At 48.8% G+C, this 18,304-nt stretch overlaps 1 long non-coding RNA gene across 2 annotated transcripts in view; it reads left to right on the top strand.

Moving 5' to 3' along the window:
* The first annotated feature begins 8,450 nt into the window (after positions 1 to 8,450).
* Positions 8,451 to 18,304, top strand: part of LOC140391762 (uncharacterized) — a 275,634-nt gene continuing 265,780 nt past the window's right edge. For both annotated transcript variants that reach the window (XR_011935168.1, XR_011935167.1), the window contains exon 1: positions 8,451 to 17,936. This is a non-coding gene — a long non-coding RNA (uncharacterized lncRNA). The remainder of the gene's footprint in view (positions 17,937 to 18,304) is intronic.

Raw genomic sequence — 18,304 nt, 5'->3', positions numbered from 1 at the left:
AAGATAACAGCGAATGCACCATTTAATTCTGGCGCTGGATACTTCCCTGTTGGCTGGGAAAAAGTTACGCTCACCAGTGATTGACAAACTGCATCCCTGGCCTTCATAGGGCTTGATAGGCAGGTGGCCAACAGCCTAATCTGGCCAGAAAAATTGGTGGATGGGAGTAAAATTGGGGGATTTTCACAGTAACTTCATTGTAGTGTTAATGTAAGCATACTTGTGACATTAAAGAAGAGTATTTATTATTATTATTATATCACACGGTCACATTTTACCTCGCTGCCCTGACTCCGTGCTTAGGACAGTGTTAACTGAAGCTGCCTACCTTTTAGTTTGGGTCTCTACACCCCACATACTAATCACACCTCAGTTATGTTAACAGCTCTGTTGTCAAAAATCAGTGCTGCTCTTGACAACAGAACAGTTTGATAAATTAATCATGAGCGAGGCAGCTAAGTTAGTGGCAAATTAAGGACAGGTTTGCACTGATTCCCCACACCCACTGGAAACTGGGTTAAGCAGATTAATGTTAAAAGTCATGATTGCTCAGCAGCAGCAGTCAGGAGGAGGAGGAACAGGAAAATAGAAAATCAGATGGAATCAAATGTAATATTACCCATTTATGGTTTATTAAAGTGCTGAAACAAAACATCTTTTTTTGAACCAAATTGTTGGCATTTTGAATTTTTATATGCTATTTTATAAATGAGTTTCATTATATCTGCATCCTAAAGTCTTCATTTTTAAATGACTGATTTAAGAAAACGACAATCAATATTATTCTACCTGGTGAGAAATCCTATATCTAACATCATTTGGGAGCACAAGGACCACAGTTTATAAAGTATATTTACATATAAATCACTGGTTAGGTCCCAGCTGGAGTATTGTGGGCAATTCTGGGCACCCACAGTTTACAAAGGGTGTCAAGCCCTCAGATAGATGCAGAGGAGACTTACAAGAATGGTACCAGGCACATGGAACTTCAATTACACAGAGAGAATAGAGAAGCTGAATTGTTCTCCTTAAAGCAAAGAAGGTTAAAGGGAGATTTAATAGAGATTTTCAAAATTAAGATCAGTTTTGATGAGTAAATTAGCTTTCCAGTTGTAGGGGCCGGGTACAGATTTACGTTGTAGCAAGAACTGGGGATGAGAGAGATTTCCACTCCAAGGTCCCCACCTGCTTTAAGAAGACCACCATCATACCGGTACCAAAGAAGAACCAGGCAACGTTCCTCAATGACTACCGTCCAGTGGCCCTGACTTCAGTCGTAATGAAGTGCTTCGAGGGATTGATCATGAAGCGCATCACCTCCATACTCCTAGAACGCCTTGATCCAATGCAATTCGCATACCGCTGCAACCGGTCCACATCAGACGCCATTTCCCTGGCCCTACACTCATCCCGAGAGCATCTCGAAAACAAGGACTCCTACATCAGACTCCTATTTATTGACGACAGTTCCGCCTTCAACACCATAATCCCAGCCAAGCTCATATCAAAGCTCCAAAACCTAGGAGTTGGCTCCCCACTCTGCAACTGGATCCTTGATTTTCTGACCAACAGACCACAATCAGTAAGAATGAACAACACCTCCTCCACAATAGTCCTCAACACCGGGGCCCCACAAGGCTGCATACTTAGCCCCCTACTCTACTCCCTGTACACACACGACTGCGTGGCAAAACTTGGTTCCAACTCCATCTACAAGTTTGCTGACGATACGACCATAGTGGGCCGGATCTCGAATAACGACGAGTCCGAACACAGGCGGGAGTTAGAGAATCTAGTGGAGTGGTGTAGCGACAACAATCTCTCCCTCAATGCCAGCAAAACTAAAGAGCTGGTCATTGACTTCAGGAAGCAAAGTACTGTACACACCCCTGTCAGCATCAACGGGGCCGAGGTGGAGATGGTTAGCAGTTTCAAATTCCTAGGGGTGCATATCTCCAAAAATCTGTACTGGTCCACCCATGTCGACGCTACCACCAAGAAAGCACAACAGCGCCTATACTTCCTCAGGAAAGATAAAGGGGTTCTGCCTAGCGAACCTCACTGTCCAAGGCAGGGAATTCCACAATTTCCGCCTGTACGTCCTGACGCACCTCTGCGCAGCCACCCTCCTTGGGCTGGATTTCCAGTGCCATCTGCAAAGCCTGATTTTTAAATTCGGCGGCCCAGGCAGAAGGCAGAGAGTTTGGATAAAAGGTTATTTTTCGGAATGGCAACCGGTGACGAGTGGTGTCCCGCAGGGTTCAGTGTTGGGGCCACAGCTGTTCTCTTTATATATTAACGATCTAGATGACGGGACTGAGGGCATTCTGGCTAAGTTTGCCGATGATACAAAGATAGGTGGAGGGGCAGGTAGTATGGAGGAGGTGGGGAGGCTGCAGAAAGATTTAGACAGTTTAGGAGAGTGGTCCAAGAAATGGCTGATGAAATTCAACGTGGGCAAGTGCGAGGTCTTGCACTTTGGAAAAAAGAATAGAGGCGTGGACTATTTTCTAAACGGTGACAAAATTCATAATGCTGAAGTGCAAAGGGACTTGGGAGTCCTAGCCCAGGATTCTCTAAAGGTAAACTTGCAGGTTGAGTCCGTAATTAAGAAAGCAAATGCAATGTTGTCATTCATCTCAAGAGGCTTGGAATATAAAAGCAGGGATGTACTTCTGAAGCTTTATAAAGCATTAGTTAGGCCCCATTTAGAATACTGTGAGCAATTTTGGGCCCCACACCTCAGGAAGGACATACTGGCACTGAAGCGGGTCCAGCGGAGATTCACACGAATGATCCCAGGAATGGTAGGCCTAACATACGATGAACGTCTGAGGATCCTGGGATTATATTCATTGGAGTTTAGGAGGTTGAGGGGAGATCTAATAGAAACTTACAAGATAATGAATGGCTTAGATAGGGTGGATGTAGGGAAGTTGTTTCCATTAGCAGGGGAGACTAGGACCCGGGGGCACAGCCTTAGAATAAAAGGGAGTCACTTTAGAACAGAGATGAGGAGAAATTTCTTCAGCCAGAGAGTGGTGGGTCTGTGGAATTCGTTGCCACAGAGAGCGGTGGAGGCCGGGACGTTGAGTGTCTTTAAGACAGAAGTTGATAAATTCTTGATTTCTCGAGGAATTAAGGGCTATGGAAGAGAGAGCGGGTAAATGGAGTTGAAATCAGCCATGATTGAATGGTGGAGTGGACTTGATGGGCCGAATGGCCTTACTTCCGCTCCTATGTCTTATGGTCTTATACCCCCCCCCTTACTGTCTGCGGCCTCGCGACCCTTAAGGTCGACCCGCCTTCCCTGTTTGCGAACCTCACCCTGGATTGCAAACCCATCGCCACCAGGAGCAGTCGGCACAGTGCCCAGGACCGGACCTTTATCAGGTCGGAGGTCCAGAGGCTGCTGAGGGAAGGGGTCATCGAAGCGGGCAACAGTCCCTGGAGAGCTCAAGTAGTGGTGGTAAAGACCGGGGAGAAACATAGGATGGTCATTGACTACAGCCAGACCATCAACAGGTTTACGCAGCTGGATGCGTACCCTCTCCCCCGTATAGCCGACCTGGTGAACAGGATCGCGCAATACAAGGTTTTCTCCACGGTGGATCTCAGGTCTGCCTACCACCAGCTACCCTTCCATAATGGTGACCGCCAGTACACTGCCTTCGAAGCAGACGGGCGACTCTATCACTTTTTAAGGGTTCACTTCGGTGTCATGAACGGGGTCTCGGTCTTCCAACGAGAGATGGACCGAATGGTTGACCGGTACGGCTTACACGCAACGTTCCCGTATCAGGATAACGTCACCATCTGCGGCCATGACCAGCAGGACCATGACACCAACCTCCGAAAATTTCTCCAGACCGCGAAAATCCTTAATTTGACATACAATAAAGATAAATGCGTGTTTAGCACCGACCGTCTAGCCATTCTAGGCTACGTAGAGCAAAGTGGATTCATAGGCCCCGACCCTGAGCGCATGTGCCCCCTCATGGAGTTCCCCCTCCTTCACTGCCCCAAGGCCCTAAAGCGCTGCCTCGGGTTCTTCAGCTATTATGTGCAGTGGGTCCCCAATTACGCAGACAAAGCCCGACCCCTGAGCCAGTCCACAAACTTCCCCCTGTCGACGAAGGCCCGCCAGGCCTTCAGCCGCATCAAGGCAGACATTGCAAAAGCCACGATGCACGCCATCGACGAGTCCCTCCCCTTCCAGGTCGAGAGCGATGCGTCCGACGTAGCTCTGGCGGCCACCCTCAAACAAACGGGCAGGCCCGTGGCTTTCTTCTCCCATACTCTCCATGCTTCCGAAATTCACCACTCCTCGGTCGAAAAGGAGGCCCTGGCCATAGTAGAAGCTGTGCAACACTGGAGGCATTACCTGGCTGGCAAGAGATTCACTCTCCTCACGGACCAATGGTCGGTTGCCTTCATGTTCGATAATGCGCAGCGGGGCAAGATTAAGAACGACCTAGATCTTGCGGTGGAGGATAGAACTCTCCACCTACAATTACGAAATCTTGTACCGTCCGGGTAAGCTAAACGAGCCTCCTGTTGCCCTGTCCCGCGGCACTTGTGCCACCGCACAAGTGGACCACCTCAGATCTCTCCACGAGGCCCTCACTCGTTTCTTTCATTTTATCAAGACCCGCAACCTGCCCTACTCCATCGAGGAGGTCAGGACCGTCACCAGGGGCTGCCAAGTCTGCGCGGAGTGCAAGCCGCACTTCTACCGGCCAGAGAGGGCGCACCTGATAAAGGCTTTCCGTCCCTTCGAACGCCTCAGCATGGATTTCAAAGGCCCCCTCCCCTCCACCGACCGCAACACGTACTTCCTTAACGTGATTGACGAGTACTCCTGGTTCCCATTCGCCATCCCCTGCCCAGACATGACCACAACCACCGTCATCAGGGCCCTCCAGGGTATTTTTACACTGTTCGGTTTCCCCGCATACATTCAAAGTGATAGGGGGTCCTCCTTTATGAGTGACGAACTGCGTCAATTCCTGCTCAGCAAGGGCATCGCCTCGAGCAGGACGACAAGTTACAACCCCCGGGGAAACGGGCAGGTAGAGAGGGAGAACGGAACGGTCTGGAAGACCGTCCTGCTGGCCCTATGGTCCAGGAATCTCCCAGTCTCCCGCTGGCATGAAGTCCTCCCGGTGGCCCTCCACTCCATCCGGTCACTGCTCTGTATAACCACGAACCAGACACCTCACGAACGTCTTCTTGTTTTCCCCAGGATGTCCTCCTCCGGGACCTTGCTCCCAACCTGGCTAGCGACACCCGGACCCATCCTGCTTCGGAAACATGTGAGGGCACACAAGTCGGACCCGTTGGTCGAGAGGGTCCACCTGCTGCACGCCAACTCCCAGTACGCCTACGTAGCGTTCCCTGACGGCCGCCAAGACACGGTCTCCCTTCGGGACCTGGCACCCGCCGGAGCCCCACGCGCACCCGCACCATTGCCCCCACCCCTACTCTCCCCACAGCACCTAACTGGAGGGTCAGTACTCCCACCGCCCCTGTCTAGGCCCGAACACACACCGACGCCCCCTACAGGCGCCTTCCCCTCTGTCCACCTTTCACCCCAACAGCACCGCCTAGGGGTGACGAAGCTGCCTGGGAGGACGACATCACGTTCCCGGAGTCGCAACCGCCGGGACCCCCATCAGAATCACCGCCGAAGCCCAGACGCTCCAGAAGGACAACCAGGCCACCCGATCGACTGATTGCTGCACCATGAACACTTTGTTATTGCCCTCAACATCACGGTACCTCCATACTTGGTCATACCATGCGAAAGGCGACCATTAACTCTGGTCATCACCCCGCCGGGCTCTTTTTTAACAGGGTGTGAATGTGGTAATACCAGGTATTGCGGTACCTGAGAGGTGGATGACCATTGGTTAGACCCAGGAGTCTACCATTGGCTGATGTACACAGCTCCGCCCTGAGAGGCAGAGTATAAGAACCAATGCCGTCCCAGCAGCCTTCACTTTCTGTATCGAAGCTGCTGGGGAAGAGTTCTAGCAGATTAAAGCCTATCTTGAGAGTAATTGATTGCGCATCAAACACCAATGTGATTTAATACTCAGCATGGTGTAATAATGCCCATTTTCCACATGTTGCTGTTATGCCCCAGACTACAAACAACAAGTGAGGAAACATATACACCAACAAGTGTACAGAAGCAAAATACAGCAGATGTTGGAAATCTGAACGCAATGGACAGTATGTCTTTATGCAAGTTGCCTGAATGCCTCCTCAATCATGGAATGGTATACGGAGCTGACAGAACTAAGTGCATAGCAGAAATAAACAATTTACAATGTAGAGGAGGGAGGCCAAGAAATGTATATGGCACATTAATCCATTATAGTGAAATGCAAGACAAAAATCTGTTAATCAACTTAATAATGACAGAGTAACCCTGTTACTTTGCAGCATATGCCCTTGGGAATGCACTCTGCACAAAAAACAGGATGGCAAAACCCAACTATGTAATGGCTAGATTTAGGTCTTCATTGCCTGGGCAGTAAACTTGCAGACAAGTTCCACAATGCAAATGAAAACCATGCATGCTCTAGAACAGGCAACCTGCTCCCCCAGTGGCACTTGGCCAATGAAGATCAAATCTCTCCCATTATCTCTAAACTTAGAGAAACTAAAGGTGACATCCTGCAAATATCGCTAAAGTATCTACATTACAGGACCAGTTCTCTCCCAATTTCTCCTCTCCCGAACACCACAGTGCCTCACCCAGGTTCTCATATGAACCTTGACTGTTATTTTCGGCAGAGTATTTGACTACAATTTAGCCCGCTCATGTCCTCAACAACATCCTAACACACTTTCTAATACATGTCATTTAATAACAAGCAAAATGTATTTTAAAAAGCATTTGGACAGTTATATGGGTAGGATGGGTCTATAGGGTTAGGCCAAATGCACGCAATAGGGACGAGCTTAGTGGTAAAAACTGGGCGGCATGGACAAGTTGGGCCGAAGGGCCTGTTTCCATGTTGTAAACTCTATGACTAAGATGTCACAGGAATCTTTTTAACACCGGTCTTCAACAGTTAGTGTAACCACTTAGTGGTGAGCAGTATAAATTATAATTAGAGGTGATAACGAAACTGTGAGGTTCAAAACAAAACTTAGATGTTTTCTAATTTAAACAGTTTCAATTTTATAATTAAATAAAAGGCAATTAAAATGAAAGAATAAAAAGGCAGTTCAATGTTGTATGCATATATTCACGCATAGACTTGAAAAGGAGATCCATTGGCTTCGATGTTACATGGTTACAAGCACGATTTTTTTAAAAAACAAGCTTAAAAAGCTATTTGAAAAATGGGATGTTGCACGTATCTTGATTGACAGCCAGATCTATTGACAAGTTTCAGATACGCATTCACTCATGCATTTATGCAAGCAGATTTTTTTTAAACGGAGAGGCAATCTCAAAAGCACAAATACAGCAAGTTTAGCGTTTTTTGGAGAATACGAAAACCAAAGGAAAAGTTAGGCACGAGTCTGTAATTTTATAACGACGTGCAGCACTCAAAATGCACGACCCGTGGGTCAGGTTTGGATTTAACGTGTTCGCTAGGCTCTTGCAGGCATTCACTAATCAAGGGGAACCAATAATGGATTTTCTCAACACCGCCTACGCTGTTGTGAAATTAATGATTAAGAAAGATTTGACACACGAAAACAGCGGATAGGAACAGTTCATACAGATAGATCCACAACGTTAAGCGAAGAGTTTGAAAAGTTCCGCTTAAATCTTAGAGTCAGTCTGACGCCCCCCCCCCCCCCCCCCGAGCATTGGGCTATACAGGAGGGGGGGGGGGGGGGTGCATAGTGAGTGAGTAATGGCTGAGCTTTACCTTCTGCCGCTGCTGACACCTGCCGGGTGTCTCCACATGGGCGACCCGCTGCTGCTGTCAACTGAAGCAATGGGTGCGCGGTCACCGGGCGGCTGCGGCTCAGCAGGAAAGCCGGGCTCCTACATGCTTCCTCCTCGGTGTGTCTCATGTTGCAAACGCATCTCAAGGCGGGCGACTAAACCTGGGGCAAGGAAAAGAGTGAAACCCGCAGATTTCCCAATCACCACAGACACTAGTAAATGGCACAACCGCATTTAGAGAGAGGAAAGGAACTGATTATATAATCAATCCAATTCTGTCACTCTTCGCATAAAGTGATGATGAAGGCAAACTGACTCAAAGATTGGGATAAATAAACATTAAATAGGTCAGAGATTTTGTTTCCCCCCCCCCGCAACCTCCAACCGGATTGTAAAAATGTTTGCCGCCCCTCCCCCGGTCGGGTGAATGCAGTCCTCTCTGACTGGAACAGGAGGAAATGATCCACTGACCTAAATATTTTTCCAAACATCTGTGACCTTTTTCTGGCTCCTGTGGGAGGAGACAGGCGCGGGTCCAAGGGAACGGCGCCAAGAGAAATCTGCGGCAGGGAGGTGAGGTTCCAGAGGCTGCAGATGGGATCCGTTTGCCCATTCTTGGCACGTCGGAGTCTTTTGCCCCTCGGACGGAAGCAGCGCCGGACTCACCGTAAAGAGAGATTAATTCGTGAACTCGGGGCTGGCCGCAGAAACCCATTGAGAAAATCTGCGCGGGAACGAGGGACAAATTGTAGGCAGAAAGGGGCGCACCCTCTCTGTTCTTGGTTCACTCCGAGATGACAGCGTATTGACGCTGGCTGCACGGTGAAGTGCGGTGTTTTTTTCCTCTCTTTTGGAAAGTAGGTCAGTAACTTCAATGTTCAATCTCCTTCCGTCATTGCGCTGAAATTAGCCACTCCTTATGTAAGATGTTGCGACGTTTCAAAATAGGGGAGAGATGGGCTACCGGCTAAAAGACTAACATCCAGTGTCTGTGACAGCAGGGTCTTGTCAGATTTTGAGGTGGCTGCGCTTCAAAAGCAGCCAACCTGCAGGGAGACTTTTAAAACTCTGCAATGGATGAACAAGCCAAAACAGTTAGACTGAGGAACGCTACCCAGCATATTCCTGCATGGCGGTGCTTACGTTGCTATCAGCAGGGAAGAGAGACTTGTGGAGAGTGATGTGGCTGGAGTGGAACTGTTCATAAAAATGGAAGTATTCGGCCAGTTTTGTTGGCGATGGCTGGGATCAGATTCTGAAGAACTCTCCTTGAATCTGGTCTCATCAATGATTTAAGGTCCAGTGTGGACTCAGTGGGACAGGCAGCATCTGTAGAAAGATAAAATCGGGTTATTGCTTCAGCTCGGTGATCTTTCAGAATTCTGAGGAATCGTGACCTGCTTTATTTCAAAGCTAACTAGGCAAATTCCACTTCCTATCTTGTTAAAACCGTGGGAAAAATAATAACATTCTAGCCCTCTCGCCGGCTGATCGGTAATGTTTGGCATTACCTTTCCTTTAATTGCAAAACAAAACTATCCAGCAACCTCCAGCTCTTGACGAAGCCCATGTTCTCCTTTCAAACCTGGCTGCCCATCTGTCCCTTTTATCTCTGTTAATTCCACCTGAGGAAGCAGAAGAGCACTATTCCTATTGCTTTTGCCAACATGCCTGTCAGCCACATCGACTATCCCTTCCCTTCAACTATGCCTTCCTAACTGCCAACTGAACCTGCATGTTAACCTTCCGAGAACCTTGAACCAGGACTCTGAAGTCCCTTAGTGCTTCTGATTTCCTAAGCCTTTTCCCATTTAGAAAATAGTCTATGCCTCCATTCTTCCTTCCAAAGTGCATAACCTCACACTTTTCCACATTTTATTCCATCTCCCACTTTTCTTTGTCGACGCTCCTTGGCTGTCCAAGTCCTTCTGCAACCTCTGCTTCCTCAACACAACCCGTCCCTCTGTATATCTTTGTATCACCTGCAAACCTAGCAACAGTGCCCTCAGTTCCTTCTTCCAGATTTTTAATGTATATTTTGAAAAGTTGTGGTCCCAACACCGACCCCTAAGGCACACCCCTTTATCCCCACTCTCTGCTTCTGCTAGTCAGCCAATCCTCCATCCATGCCAGTATCTTACTCTCAACACCATGAGCTCCTAACTTAGTTAACAACCTCCTATACGGCACCTTGTCAAAAGCCTTCTGGAAATCTAAATAGGTCATGTCCACTGGTTCTCCTCTGTCTAACTTCCTTGTTACCTCCTCAAAGAATTCTAACAGATTTGTCAGAAATGACCCTCCCTTGACAAAGCCATGCTGACTCAGTCCTATTTTATCATGCACTTACTCCGCAATCTCATCTTTAACAATGGACTCTAAAATCTTATCAATGACCGAAGTCAGGCTAACCGGCCTATAATTTCCCGTCTTCTGCCTCGCTCCCTTCTTAAACAGGGGTGTTACATTAGCCACTTTCCAGTCCTCTGAGACCCTCCCTGCCTCCGGTGATTCCTGAAAGATCACCACCAATGCCTCCACAATCTCATCAGCTATCTCTTTTAGAACCCTGGGGTGTAGTCCATCCAGACCAGGTGATTTATCTATCTTCAGACCTTTTTGTTTCCCCAGAACCTTCTCCTTAGTGATGGCCACTACACTCACCTCTGCCCCCTGATTCTCCTGAAGTTCTGGTATCCCATTTGTGTCTTCTACCATGACACCTGATACAAAGTAACTATATAGTTCCTCTGCCATTTCTTTGTTTCCTATTACTATTTCTCCAGCCTCATTTTCCAGTGGTCCAATGTCTAGTCTTGCCTCTTTCTTACCTTTTATATATTGAAAACACTCTTGCTATCTTGTTTTATATTACTAGCTAGCTTACACATATATTTAGTCTTTCCCCCCCTTATTGCTTTTTTAGTTGTCCTCTGCTCACTATTAAAGGCTTCCCAATCCTCTGCCTTCTCACTAATTCTCATCACCTTTATGTTTTTTCTTTTGCTTTTATTCTGTCCTTGACTTCCCTCGTCAGTCATGGAAGCCTGGTCCTCCCCTTGGCATGTTTCCTCCTCCTTGGGATGAGTATTGGTGAAGATCCCGGACCTGGAGTTGCAGCGGCTAATTATTGGGTGGAGGGGTACTTTACACGGTCATTGATCAGGGGATGGACCGGTCGAGTTCGAGATCGAGGAGAGTGTCGGCAGTGGCAAAGGAACTGAAGGGGTTTACGGAACGCATGGGGGGGACTGGACCAGTGGAGCCGAGGGCAAAGGAGTTTTCATACTTCTCCCATGTGACCTGAGATTTATTCACGGATCGATTTTTTTCGAGTGAATAAGTCGTTGTTGGTGGGGGTGGTGGACTCGGGATACTCGGCGATCGTGGTCTCGGACCACTTGCCGCATTGGGTGGACTTGCAAATGGATGGGGGCAGAGGGACCCAGCGCCCACAGTGGAGGCTGGATGTAGGATTACTAGCGGATGAGGAGTTATGTGAGTGGGTGAGGGTCGCCATCAGGGGGTATGTGGAAGTAAACGGCACAGGTGAGGTCTCGGCCACCATGCTGTGTGAGGTACTCAAGGCAGTGGTTAGGAGGGAGTTTATATCGATTCAGGCGCACAGGGAGAAGGAGGAGCGGGCAGAGATGGCAAGGTTGGTGGATGAGATCATGTGGGTGGATAGGAGCTACGCGGAGGCCCCAGAGACAGGATTGTTGAAGGAGAGGCAGAAGATCCAGATGAAGTTTGGATTGGTGTCCATGGGAAGGCAGTGGAGCAGTTGCGGAGAGCCAGTGGGACAGTGTATGAGTATGGGGAGAAGGCTAGTAGGATGCTGGCCCACCAGCTCAGGAATCAGGAGGTGGGGAAGGAGATTGGCAGGGTGAAGGATGGTAAGGGTGGAGTGGTATCAGACCCGGTGGGGGTGAATGGGGTGTTTGAGAAGTTCTGCAGGAGGCTTTATGAATCGGAGCCCCCAGCTGGGGGGAGGAAATGCGGTATTTTCTGGGCGGGCTGGAAATCCCCATGGTGGAACAGGGCTTGGTAGAGGGGTTGGGAGCACCCTTTGGACTGGTGGAGGTGCTGGAGGGTATGGGGGCAATGCAGGCAGGGAAGACCGAGGGCCCGGACGGCTTTCCAGTAGAATTTTATAAAATGTTTCAGGAGACCTGGGGCCCCTGATGGTGAGGGTATTTAATGAGGCGAAGGAGAAGGGTGAGCTCCCCCCCTACATTATCACAGGCCTCAATATCTCTGACCATGAAGAAAGATAAAGACCCGGAGCAGTGTGGATCCTACCACCCAATATCACTATTGAATATGGATGCCAAGTTGTTGACTAAGATTTTAGCCTCGGGCATGAGGAGTGTATGCCGGGGGGGGGGTCCAGACGGGTTGTAAAAGGGAGACATATGTCGGCTAACATCAGGGGAGAAATTCTCCCCCAACGGCGCGATGTCCGCCGACTGGCGCCAAAATCAGCGCCAATCAGACGGGCATCGCGCCGGCCCAAAGGTGCCAAATGCTCCGCATCTTTGGGGGCCGAGCCCCAACATTGAGGGGCTAGGCCGGCGCCGGAGGGATTTCCGCCCCGCCAGCTGGCGGAAATGGCGTTTGTTGCCCCGCCAGCTGGCGGAAATGGCGTTTGGTGCCCCGCCAGCTGGCGCGGAAATGCGGCGCATGCACGGGAGCGTCAGCGGCTGCCGACAGTTTCCCGCGCATGCGCAGTGGGGAGAGTCTCTTCCGCCTCCACCATGGTGGAGGCCGTGGCGGAGGAGGAAGGGAAAGAGTGTCCCCAGGCACAGGCCCGCCCGCGGATCGGTGGGCCCCGATCGCGGGCCAGGCCACCGTGGGGGCACCCCCCGGGGTCAGATCGCCCCGTGCCCCCCCCAGGATCCCGGAGCCCGCCCACGCCGCCTGGTCCCGCCGGTAAATACCAGCTTTGATTTACGCCAGCGGGACAGGCAATTTCTGGGCGGGACTTCGGCCCATCCGCGCCGGAGAATTGAGCGGGGGGTCCCGCCAACCGGCGCGGCCCGATTCCCGCCCCCGCCCAATCTCCGGTACAGGAGACTTCAGCGGGGGCGGGATTCACGGCGGCCCGCCGGGTCGGAGAATGACGCCCCAGGCATCTGTCAAATGTCATAATGATGCCCTCGGATGGATGGAGTGTGGAGGTGGTGGTTACGATGGACACGGAGAAGGCCTTTGATTGGCCAGAGTGGGAATATTTGTGGGAGGTATTGGGGCAGTTTGTGTTTGGGCAGGAGTTTTTGATTAGATTCGATTGTTGTACCAGACGCCGGTGGCGAGTGTAAGAACGAATCGAGTGATTTTGGGGTATTTTAGACTATCGGGGGATGAGGCCACTCTCCCCATTGCTTTTCACCTTGGCCACTGGCGATGATGCTTAGAGCGTCTAGGGATTGGAAAGTGATTGTGCTGAGGGGTGTGGAGCATAGGATTTCACTATATGTGGACGACCAATTGCTGTATAAATTGGACCCACTGGATAGCATAGTGTTTATTATGGACATTTTGGTGGAATTCGGCCAGATTTCGGGGTATAAATTAAACATGGGGAAGAGTGAAGTCTTCCCTATCCAGGCAATGGGGCAGGAGAGGAGTGTGGGCGAGCTGCCATTTAAACTAGCGGGGGTGAGTATCAGGTATCAGGTTGGCACGGTAGCACAGTGGGTAGCACAGCGCCAGGGTCCCAGGTTTGATTCCAGCTTCGGTCACTGTGCGGAGTCTGCAAGTTCTCCCCGTGTCTGCGTTGGTTTCCTCCGGTGCTCCAGTTTCCTCCCACAATTCCCGAAAAATGTGCCTGTTAGGTGAATTGGGCATTCTGAATTCTCCCTCTGTGTACCCGAACAGGCGTCGGAGTGTGGCAAATGGGGGATTTTCACAGTAACTTCATTGCAGTATTGATGTAAGCCTATTTGTTACAGTAATAAAATACTTTTATTCAAGATCTGGGCATCCAGGTGGCATGGAGGTGGGAGCAATCACACAAGTTGAATCTGGCCCAATTGGTGGAGCAAATAAAGGGGGATTTAAGAGGTGGGATGTGCTTCCGTTGTCATTGGCGGGGCAGGTGCAGTCCTTGACGACAACTGTGCTCCCGAGGTTTTTGTTTGTTTTCCAGGCCCTCCCGATTTTTATCATAGAATTTACAGTGCAGAAGGAGGCCATTCGGCCCATCGAGTCTGCACCAGCTCTTGGAAAGAGCACCCTACCCAAGGTCAACACCTCCACCCTATCCCCATAACCCAGTAACCCCATCCAACACTAAGGGCAATTTTGGACACTAAGGGCAATTTTTTATCATGGCCAATCCATCTAACCTGCACATCCTTGGACTGTGGGAGGAAACCGGAGCACCCGGAGGAAACCCACGCACACACGGGGAGAACGTGCAGACTCCGCACAGACAGTGACCCAAGCCGGAATTGAACCTGGGACCCTGGAGCTGTGAAGCAATTGTGCTATCCACAATGCTACCGTGCTGCCCTATCTAAATGGCCTTTTGTAGGAAGGTTAACACATTGGTATCGGGATTTGTGTGGACGGGGAAGGCCCCACGAGTAACAAAGGCGCTTTTGGAGTGGGGGCGGGGGCGGGTTGGCCTTGCCAAATTTAATGAATTACTACTGGGGGCAAATATACATGGTAAGAAAGTGGGTAGTGGGGGAGGGATCGTATGGGAACAGATGGAGGCAGCCTCGTGTAAGGGTACTAGTTTGGGGCATTCTTGACAGCTCCTCTGCCGTCTCACCAGCCAGGTACTCCACAAGTCCAGTAGTGGTGGCGGCCCTGAGGGTGTGGGAACTGTGGCGACAGCACTTGAAGCTTGAAGGGGCCTCGGTTTGGGCTCCGATCTGTGGGAATCACAGGATTGCTCTGGGGTCTGGATGGGGGTTTCAGGGTTGTCAGCGGCAGGGATCAAGTGGTTTGGGAATTTATTCATGGGGACAGCTTCCCGTGCTTGGAAGGACTGGTAGAGGAGTATGAGTTGCCAGCAGAAACGGGTTCTGATACTTACAGGTGCGGAATTATGTGAGAAAACAGGTGCCGTCCCTTCCTGATCTGTCGCCCCCAGAGTTGCAGGACAAGGTGCTGGCGAGAGCAGAGGTTGGTGAGGGCAGGGTGTCAGAAATATATAAAGAATTGATGGATTGGGCTGGCACCCCGATAGGAGTAGTTAAGCAAAAGTAGTTGAGCTGCTCGCAGAAAAATACTTTTCACTGTACCTTGGTACATGTGACAATAAACAAATCCAAATCCAAGTGGGAGGAGGAGCTGGGGGGAGAGCTAGAGGCTGGATTATGGGTGGAGGCTCTGAGGATGGTGAATGTAGCCTCTTTGTGCGCCACGTTGAGTCTCATTCAAATAAGGTAGTCCACAGGGCGCATATGACGATGGTTAGAATGAGTAGGTTCTTTGAGGGGGTGGAGGATAGGTATGGGCGGTGTGCGGCGGCGGGGGCCCGTGAACCATGTTCACATGTTTTGGGCCTACCTGAAGCTGGAGGGATTTTGGTGGGGGGTTTCTTACGTGATGTCGGAGGTACTGAGGGTGAAGGTGGTTCCGAGTCCAGAATTGGCAGTGTTTGGAGTGTTGGAAGACCCAGGAGTCCAGGGGGTGAGAGATGCCGACATTCAGGCCTTTACCTCTCTGGTAGCCCGGAGATGGATCCTGTTGTGGTGGAGGGACTCGGAGTCGCCAAAACCTCTTCAAGCTCTTATTCTCCTGATTCAATTCTTCAGTGGACTTGCTCTGATTTTCTAGTTGCTTTTCATGGAGTTCAACTTATTCTGCATTGACTCATTAAGTTCTCCTTCTTCCTAACTTCATTTTGTCAATTTTTGCAACCCCAGGACTCCACACCCTGGGGTGACTACCCACTCTCAGTCCCAATTGGTCCCTCAAGAGAGGTGACCCTCTTCTGCTGCGATGCCTTAAAGGGACAATCTCCTTAAATCACTGTTGCTTTAGTACAGGTTCTTCAGCAGTCTGTATCCTTTTAAATCTTTGCAAATTTATACTGTTTTGAAACAAACCTCTACAGCAGAATTATTTGTGATGACAGAAAGGAAGAAAAAAGCTGAAATGTGAATCTGTAAAATGGGGTTTTAGTCCTTTAGTGTATCAAACTACTGTGTATGAAATGCCTTCTACCAATGAAGGAGACCAAAGGTTGCATTTTCCTGCCGTCAGAAATTGTGGTGCTGGAGATGATGAGCAATGATACAGTGTTCGTGACCACTGATAAGCTGTACGCTAATGGAGTCCATGAACAATCTGGGCTTGGAAGCATAATGTCATGGCCCACTACTTTGTGTTTGAAGGGAAATTAATGCCACTAATAAGAGATGGTGATTTGGTGGTGATGTCATTAGTAATCCCGAGGCCCAGATTAAGGCTCTGGGGACATGGGTTCAAATTATACTCTGGCATTGGTAGAATTTAAATTCACTGAATAAATCTGGAATATAAAGCTAGGTTCAGTAATGGTGACCATGACAACTATCATTGATTGTTGTAAAAACACATCTGCTTCACCGATACTACATTAGGGAAGAAAATCTGCCATCCTTATCTAGTCTGGCCTACATGTGACTCCAGACCCACAGCAGTGTAGTTGACTCTGAAATGGCCATCAGGGATGTGTAATGCCAACAATGCCACATCCCATGAAATAATGAAAGGATAGACCAGCTGTGTTTATGTTTATCCTGGCCCTACTGGACAATGTATCATGAAACCCATACTAGCAGTGAATGACTGCTAACTTGAAAGGAATCAGAAGCATACTAATGCAGGGTGGTAATGAGATTAGGCCACAAACAGCACATCTGCTTAAATGGAACCTACAGATATCCTAAATATCGCTTTATTTGGTTTTTTTGTCGATTGAAGTCAATTGAAGAGGGGAGCATTTCTTGCAAGTGCTTGGCCGTAAAAACAAATGAACAGTGTTATTTTAAAGGGATTTGTTCCTAACTTAGAATCGGATCATCCTTTAACATCCATTTGAAATTAACATGATTACTACACAGCATATGTGTGGCAGGAGACTATGAAAAACTCAAACTTCCTCAAAAACTCTTATTTACCATCAGATTTGAATTAACAATGAACCTACTTCATATGCTAGGGAAAATTTTACCGTGACACATAATTGGAGTGGGTGCCCAGGAGTACACTGAGAACCCAGAAGAGAATGCAACACAGCTGCCAGTGGCTTTTCAACCCAAACACTGCATTTGTACTGAACCCCTGGTTTGCTGACCAGTTTGCAAGAGTGACTGTGACGAAGACTTGTTTGAGTCAATTTTTGTTGAATCATTTCAAGAGTCACTGCAAGGATAACAGTTGGATTGTGAATATTGAGAAAAAGAGGAAGCAATTGGCATCATGGAATTCAAGCATGGCAAGACTGTGACTTGCATCATGCCTCCCTCTGGTGTTGATGACTGTGAGAGCATGCAGGGAGATACACTTCCATGTTGATCGAGGAAGGAGCCTGCCACAGACAGCAAAAAGACATGGTGTTGGTGAGCAAGAGAACTGTGGTGCTACATGCTTGCTGAAAGTGCTGGAAATGGTTTAATGAGTTAAAAAGGGCAGAAAAGCTGAGTGCAATGGCACATTCAACGACCTCCATGCCTGTACTCAACAAGACCTGGACAAAATGTAGGCTTGGCTTGATAAGTGACAGGCAAAGTTAATGTACACAAGTGCCAGGCAATGACTATCCCCAACAAGCGAAGGAATTGATGACATGCAATTGAATTATTATGTTTAATTTCTGACCATCAACATCCTGGATGTCATTTTCACAGTAACTTCATTACAGTGTTAATGTAAATCTATTTGTGACACTAATAAAGATTATTATTATTACAAGGCACAAGTCAGGACTACGATGCAATACTCCCACTTGCCTGGATCAATGCAGCTTCAATCAGACTCGGCACCATCCAAGACAAAACTGCCCGCTTGATTCAAGGTTAATTTGCGTCGGTTTTGATTCATGTTCAAATAAACACTACAAAAAGTCGAATCTTCGATACTTTATTCACTTGAGGGTCATTCAGTAAATTTGGATATTTTTGTTTATTGTTCCCCCATCGAGATCATTATACCAGGGAGAGGGATGGAATCAGTAAAAAAGGACTTGGGTTTGGAGTACAGACTGAAAGGAATAGCTTCAGCAGTGCTGAAGTAGAAATGTGGATCATCGGCGTAGGCTGTGCTTTTGAATGATGTGGCTGAGGGGCAGTGTTTAGAAGTGAAGTAAGAGGGGGCCAAGGATAGATCCTTGGGGAATATCAAAGGGAACGGTGCAGGGCCAGGAGAGGAGTCATTGCAAGTGAT

Source organism: Scyliorhinus torazame, chromosome 15 (assembly GCF_047496885.1).
Source record: "Scyliorhinus torazame isolate Kashiwa2021f chromosome 15, sScyTor2.1, whole genome shotgun sequence".
In the NCBI taxonomy this organism is placed as follows: domain Eukaryota; kingdom Metazoa; phylum Chordata; class Chondrichthyes; order Carcharhiniformes; family Scyliorhinidae; genus Scyliorhinus; species Scyliorhinus torazame.
This window is presented reverse-complemented; position numbering and strand designations above follow the sequence as displayed.